The sequence below is a fragment of the Ptychodera flava genome, chromosome 9, assembly GCF_041260155.1.
Source record: "Ptychodera flava strain L36383 chromosome 9, AS_Pfla_20210202, whole genome shotgun sequence".
NCBI lineage: Eukaryota > Metazoa > Hemichordata > Enteropneusta > Ptychoderidae > Ptychodera > Ptychodera flava.
In genome coordinates, this window is record NC_091936.1 from 16763941 (window position 1) to 16772373 (window position 8433).

An 8433-nucleotide genomic window follows, 5' to 3' on the forward strand; every position below is an offset into this window, starting at 1 on the left:
CCCCGATCTTTAAACACCATTTCCGCTTTTCTATTGAGTCCAACTTTAAAGGGCCAGTGGCTGTAACTTTTGATGAATTTTCCCCACTATTCTTATTTTGAATATCTATTACAGTTTACTGTCCAACAGTTACTCCCTAAAAGTATATTGACATACAGCGTATTCAGTTTGTCAACTAAACCTGTATCAATATGATCAAAATCAAATGTGGAGATGGTTACGTTTTCATCCTTGGTGCCCTTTTCCTGCTCTTTGCTATTCCCGTTATTGATTGTCCTCGCTTCACTACGCCTGTCGGTGAAAACAAATCAGGCCAAAGTAATTAAATTCTTTGTTTTGCGTCCCCACCCGCGTAGGTTTTTAAAGTTTCCATGAAAAACACACACAGTGTATTTGAATAGGAAATTTTAGGACATGACTTCTTAGCTTTTCTGAACTAAAATTTTGTTACAAATTTTTATTTGCTGCAATCAAATTACATTGTGTTAATTTTCTTGTGTGTGTTTTTCAGCCGCTTAGACGCGTACCTTTTCCCATTTAGAGTGGACTCAAAACAAAGAATTTAATTATTTTGGCCTCATCTAAAATATCCAACTACTTGCCCTTTAACACAGAAAACTATGTGGTAATACTAGTTGTGAAAAGGTGGGAGACGCACCTTACGAACACCAGTAGGTTCCTTATATTCCCTATATTATGGTGATTTTACACTGAAAATGGTGATTGAAAAAATAACGCCTGTTGCGATGGATACCGATCAAACACCGCAAATGGTTTCTCAAACAAAGAAACGCAATCATGCCATGGACAACGTAAATAAAAATATTATGCTCTTGGCAACCTGCTCAGCAGCCGACGGGTTGTGTAGCAATAAAATACAGCATACTTACGAACACATGCTGTAGATGGTGTTTTTCCGTATTATCCCCATACGTGGTGGGGGAAGGTTCAGATGCACGACAAAGTTCGAATCCCGGTGTTGTATAAACTATAAGGTAAAGGCACGGTTTGTCCCAGGGATGTGGCCTATCAAAGAGTGGATTATGTAGGCCTACTGCTCCCTCATCCTCCTACTCGCAAAAGAAGGACCTTTGTGGAAACGCTGATGAATTTGTTCAGCAAATAGTGTCGTCAGCCGCACTGGACCGTACATCTGCCTGCGATCCGCTCCAATACCCCTACTTAGTTTGACTACGGTCCCTCTGAGATAGAGGGACCGTGGTTTGACGATACAGCTGTGTGGCTGTGGAAACGTAGGTAGTTCCTGGCGGTGAGGGCGGTGTCTAAAACGCCACCGAAAAATCTCACCGCCACTAACAGCAGCCCTATAGCTAATAAATTTGTCGCTCAACAGTAGAGATTCAGACGGCTGATGTTCTCAACACAGGGGAGGGGTCATGCTGGACATGGGTCGTTCCATTGACAGATGCTAACTGCCTTTATGCAATAAGCATGTCAAGCCATCGCCATGAAGCAAATGACACAACGTTTTCGCGCGGTAGAGGCACTCTCAGGGAAAAGGGTATCCATGCGTGTTCACAAAATCACAGAAAAGAGTGATTCCAGAAAGGGGCGTTTTGAAGTTTTGAGGAACAAGCATGGGTACTTATCCTTTTCCGTGAGTGCCACCACCGGGCGTTTTGATTGTTAGGTCTGTCACTGGGAAGCAAGTTGAAAGGCGGTACGAGGAGAGCAATACGATACCATTACATCTATGCATCGAGAGACCTACATACTGCCCCGGAAATCTCGCGACAACTGTCCATTAAAGAATACCATTTTTGTGGAAACCATTGAAAAAACAGCTTGACTTCATCGTCATCATCATGAGTTGTGTGAGAGAAATATTTTTCCTCGTGCAAAGGTTAGGCCTAAGAAGTTATAAATCACAGTGTTCAGATTTCATGTCCATCATAAAGAAAATTGCCATTCGGCAGTAGCGAGATTGTCGATAGGTAGAATTTTCGGGAAGAGGGCAATGGAGAGATGTGTGACGGAGGGACTGTGTTGTAATGGGCGAGAGCCAGCGGAGAGATTTCCAGGTGGAGTGAGGCGAAAACTATATATGATTGGGCGAGTGGGGAAATTTAAACGCGTACGGTGGCGGAATACAGTTGCGAGAAGCTTCGCCTTTGCCCTCAGAATTTGAAGTCTGTTATTAAAATGCATCAGGACAATGTGTAAAACAGTTGCTGAAAATCTGCTATGTAGTACCTGCCCCTGCACGTACCTACATGTGCACTCCTTTAAAGCCCAAGCTAGACGGCGTGAGTTAGTGTGTGCAATAAAAGTCAACTGTCCAAAAACGGGGTCGGGGATGTCACAAATGCGTTTGGAAAAACTCCTGTCCGCTGAATACTAACCGAAAATGTGCTTCTCCTTGTTTATTTTTCGAAAAGTAATTCCCTCGGTTATGCAGTCGAGTTGTCGGGCAGAAACTTTTATCAGGTCCGTCCAAACTATTTTTTATCCGGCATTGGAATTTTGACGTGCTTCTTGTCTTGTCAGTGTGTGCGCCCTCATGGGGTGAAAACTCATCGTGTTTGTGATTCTTATCACTGTATGGTTTTTATCCTTTACAATAATATGCCACAGCCGCAAACATTATAATTGTCATAAATTAGGCAATTACATGCACTATGTATATTACTAATGAGATCGAAACAATTTATGTTACATGTAAACAGAGGGCATAGTTAATGTATAACTGTTGAAACCTCAATAGCTGCCGGTATTTCAAGAGAGCTGTCATTATTTATTACTCTTGAGGTCGGGGGGATCACATGTACATAAATAATGCAAAGTTATTCCTCACGCCCTTCAGACCTCCGTCTAAAAACGTGAAAAACACTCAAACACCATCACGAGACGGAAAAATGTGAAAGATGCAGAAGATAAGCATATTCTGACTCGTTTAAAGGATTTAGTTATTATTAATATGAACTTGTTACATCGTTCCTGTTGAAACGATAAAATGGTAGACCCTAAATCAGATTTTCAATGAATGTTGATGAATAAGATGCACTTAAAGATCCGTTTCTTCAGCAGCCCTCAGTGAAAATTTATGAGGTGCAAGTTAAATTTTGTGGCAAGGAGGACAAATTATGTAATTTTAAAATGGTTTGTGACTGCTTAGTCATGAGGGGAGGGGCGCGACATTAATATGTGAACACAAAGCGATCGCTGAATTGACTTAAATTATGTGCAAAATAATTTGTATAGAATTTTTGAAAAGGTTACGATCATTTCGACAGTCACACGTTTAGCTGAGAGCCCCTACCACAGATACCAAGAATGAACGTAATCGTATATTTTACAAAGAATCGCGTAGGAATTTCCGTCGGCGGTGAGCAATGTTGTGTGCGCGGTCTTCTCGCAAGCACACTTGCTCGTTCATCCAAGGCTCATCATGAGCAATGCTGAAAAAGCGTTGCGAACTCGTATAGCGCCATCAAGCGTTGACTTTTACAGAAAAACAAAAGGATGAAAACTACATGATTGGTGGCGCTGTTTAGGAGTATACATGGACGCAAGAGAACTATGATCACCAGCAACAGCGGCTGGAGGGCAAAGATCACAGCCAAGCTGACAGAATTTGAAGGTTCTTGTCTCTGTCTGTATGTCCCCTCTCCATAAACATTCTTAATTTTAGACTTTTTTGCAATGATTTGCAATTTTTAGAACTTTGCAGCAAACCTACTACGCTGTAGATTATAAACACTTAAACCTTGTTGTGTTTACATATTGTCTGTCTGTCTCCAAGACAACTGTCCAATGTACGATATCAGAAATGAGAAAGGGCACCTGATAAGACAAGCATGTAGGCATTTTTAGAGGTGAGGTATTGGTTCTGTGAACATGCTGTTGTGGCATTTTTGCATATTCTCGTCTTTTAAAATCTGTTGCTAGCAGGCAGTACCAAGATGTTTTATGGGGAAAATCGACACAACCTAGATTTCAAATGCTGGATGCATCAATATACAAACTCATGCACACACACACAGACAGACACACACAGACACAGTCATAGACACCATACATGTACATGGAGTAAATGACAAATAAACAAAATGTATTTTGCATATATTTTAATCCAATACAGAAAATGCCAAATATATACAGATCACACCAACTCTGGGAAAACATACACAAAATAATATATCCATTTATTTTCAAAAGCATCAAATAAAGTTCTCTTGGTGATGCCAAAAACTAAAAAAAACCACCTCTTTGTAAAGTATACACCAGCAGCACACGAGAAACTAAACTTCCGTAACTATGGCAGCAAACACACATATACATCGGATAAAAATGAAAATATCACAAGAAATTCAAAATTATGAAACTCACGCAAAATTGCAAAGTCCAATAGACGTGTACGGGAACAAAAAAAAAACAGGGGAGCCACTCCTATTGAAAATATATTGCATACTGTAATTTACAGTACAGAATGGGCAAGTACATTGGATTGTTGTGACACCCCCTGTCAACTGGTTAGTATTGCACACAGCAAACTAAAAGTGGAACACACAAAACATGACACATCAGCAGCAAATCTAATGAAAGCACCCTTTTGCGTTCATTTTTTTTATTTTGTACAATGCAGCTGTCAAAATCTGAAAAATTGCTACAAAAATTGTCTGAGAGAAAAAATTATTGCAAAAATGTCAGAACTATTTTCTGTTGAACACCTGAAATATACATATAGAGACTCAGAATCGATAGGCTGACATTTTTTTCATCCATATATGGAAGTTCATTTTCATATTTTTTCCAAATATAGAAACTGATTTGAATATTGAAGACTGATGACCAATCAGCTTTTAGGGTGCTTTCGTTCTAAATTAGCATATATATACAGGCAAAAAAGCAAAGCCAAATCTACAGCATTTGTAAAATTCTGGCCAACACAAAAAAAGCAAAATTATTATATATATTCTCAAAAAAGTAACTCTTTCAAATGGACCGGAATGATAAAAAAAAGGATATATTGCACAAACCACACACATGATCCCTAATCTCAGGAAAGAATACGTCTTGATAAAATTTACACCATGATGATAAAATGATTGGTCCTCATACCACTGGCAAATAATAATTAAAACAAAAACAGGGAGGGAGAATATGGTGATTTCAATCTGTTTGAATGAAATTACAAGAACTCTAGTATTTCTGGCGAATTACCGGTATTATTATTAAGATCTTGAGAGAATCTTGAGAATGAAGCTTGGTTTTTGTTTATCGGTCCCAGTGAGCCCTAGAAGGGTGTTTCTCTGGGACTGTTGTTGTTGTTGTTGTTGTTGTTGTTGCTTACATTCTCTGGACATCATTTTGTTCTTGCGCTCATGCAAGTTGATCCGTAATGCAGTATTGCTTTGCTTGTCGTATTTACAGTCGTACCGCATGGATCAAAACCAAACTAAAACAAAGTTAAACAAAACAAAAACCACGTCAGCAAGTTTGCTAGCCATGCTGTGAAAACAGGCCACGGTATGCCTCTCTGCCCCAAGCGATTACCCTACCTAATTATTATTTTTATTGAAACGCTACAAATTTTACAGCAGCCTCATCAAAACATAGCAGGAAAGAAGTTGATATGATTGAATGAAAGCAAAGTCATTGAAAAATTCTCAGTCTTGGATATTTTTTTTGGTTCAAATTTTTTTGTAAAGAATTTCATCAAACTACAAAAAAGTCATCATTGAGTAAGTAGTCTGCTCATTTGCATATGTTAAAGATGTCTGTCCAAAACAGACAACCTATACACACAAACTCAACATCACAAGACGAAGGACGTACAAAGCTAAATTTTCTTCCCCTGATTTTTTTTTTCCTTTCAATATTCCAGGGGGGTGAAAATGTTTGAAGAGTAAAAATCTGCATATGAAAGGGAAGAGTTAGGTGAGAGCTTGTGTTACAGCCTATCTGCCGGCTTTGATATGATTCGGCTGGACAGCTGCAGTGACTAGATTCACGTCCTGATTAGAACATCAGAAAGCTGCGGGTTTCTAACACATACTACGTTATTTAATCTCGACGGAGTAGAAGACGGGATAAGTCTGCACGAGCTCAGAAGAAAGTACAGCTGAAATTTTTTCTTCTTTCAAATTTTTTTTTAGAAAGAAACGAAAAATTGCGGGAAAAAGTTTTGGAAAAATACACACTGAAAAGTAGTCTATTTTTGAGAAATATAAGGGAAATACAAACAAAACACTGGAACAAAAAAGTAAAATTTGAAGCCACCCTGCTTTCATAGTAATATCCGATTATTTTCTGTTTGCAAACACAAACTGTTTTAAGTACAACCTTAAAGCTAACTCTGTTTAGTATTCACACATCTGTAACATTCATTTGTAATCAAGAGAACTTTATTCCATATTTGGTAATGACAGTACCATATATAGTAAACACAATACCCACGGTGGTAAGGATAATACTATATATGGTAAAGACAATACCTTATATGGAACTTTAAAAAATAAGATAATTACAAGTACAGGTGTCCTGTTTAGGAATTTTCAGGACCATATTTGGAATGATAGATATAAACTGGTAAAACATTATTTGAATATTCATACCCAATAAATTTCATTGGCAATATTTCTCCAGCAAACAAATACACACACAAATCTTAAATATATTTTCTAAAAGTAATAGTTCATTATTTCTTAAGTACTCTTTGACACTGAACGGCTTTTCTTTCAGGAAAAATGTGTCAATGTCATGGTCCTCTGTACAATAATAATGCTGTATTGTATGGCAACGTTTTTTTTATCTTAAAACTCTGGCAGTAAGGCAACACTTGTAAGGCCTTTTTCCTTTTTTCTCGTCAAATTTTTTTTATGTCATCTTTTATAATTATATTGTCCAAGGTTCCCTATTTAATCAGTTTTTAATTACCTCAATGAGTTTTAAACTCCATCTCTTCATTTCTTGGCTGGTGTGTTTTTCGTCTAAACCTACTCTCAAATAATTTAACTTTTGCAAGAACTATCTGTATCCTTACAGACTCACGGACGTTCATTTGAAATTAATTAAGTCGAAAAGTCTAAATTTTTGTTTTACAAGTCAGAATCTCGAACATGTCAATAAAAAAACTTAAATTGCTATAACAAAACTGGCCTTTACTCAGTTTTCTTGGAGGGCATTTGTAGGTTTGACCTAGTCCTGTTCAAAATAAAAATAAAATATTACGCTATATCTGGTTTTTCAAATCCAATGGAACACATGTGACAAGAATACACTTTTCCTGAAAGACAGAAATTTAGCCATCCAACTATGCAAAAAAAACAACAATGTAATTCAATATAATATATTCTGAAATTACCTTTTTTGGTTATTTTCAAAACACACAACGTGTCAAAATAATGTACATGATAATTTTGACACAAAACACTCTGAAAACACTCTTTTGTTAAACACATTGGCAATGGTTGCACGTAATTGCAATGACAAGTAACTTATTTGGCAAAAGCCAACGCTTCCTGGCCGTCAAAGAATGACAACAAAGACTTCTCCAAAAAAATTGAGAGAGATTCTTGTTCTTTGCTAATCAAAACTATAAATAGAAGACACTTTGTCAGTTCAAGTAGTGGAGCCAATTTTTTTACGGGTCGGACGATATGAACTGAAACATTCCAAATAATTCAGTAATTTATACAAAAATTCTTACAAACTAGCAGTAGTAGGGAAATTACGACTTCTGCCTAAATGCGCCCTGTTTCAACCTCTTGCTAATTTTTTTAATGGTGGACCGGTTTACCTATGGACGTGAAGTTGCTTACTCCAATAAGCATGGAAAAGTGGGGACGGAAGGCCAACTCTTGCCAGGAGAAATTAAAAGACATGAACACAATCCCTGCAGCAGAAAAAAGAAGCTGTCTCGACCTTGACAATTGGAGGAAAGAAACAAAACACAAGTGAATGTGTCAATGTTTGTTATTTCTTTCCTCCAATTGGGAAAAAATCGAGCACATACTAAAATACCCTACACTGGGGCAAAATACCAGGACGGAAACAGGAATCTAAAACACTCTGGACGATCTACTGCAGTTGACTATGTCGATGAAGGGAAAACAAAACACAATCAGTGTTATAAATTAAACATAAAACTAGAGTATTACGATATTTTTTTTTCTGACTTATTACTTTGAACAGTACTTATCATAATGCACAATTGTATCTTTCTGTTCGCTTTTTTATTCGTTTGTTATTTGACCATTTGTTTGTTTGTTTGTCATTTAACTATCTTATTATTGAGGTAGACCTAGAATCCCATGGATATAGATAGGCACACAACTTTCAATGATATCCGACGCTGTATGGTGGAGCACAGACTGTACCGTCCCTGTTCACTTCAGGGCGCAGCTTTGTTTCTCAGTTTCCGTACAACACGCTGAAGTCATCACCCTTTACAGTCGTTTTGTTTTCTTC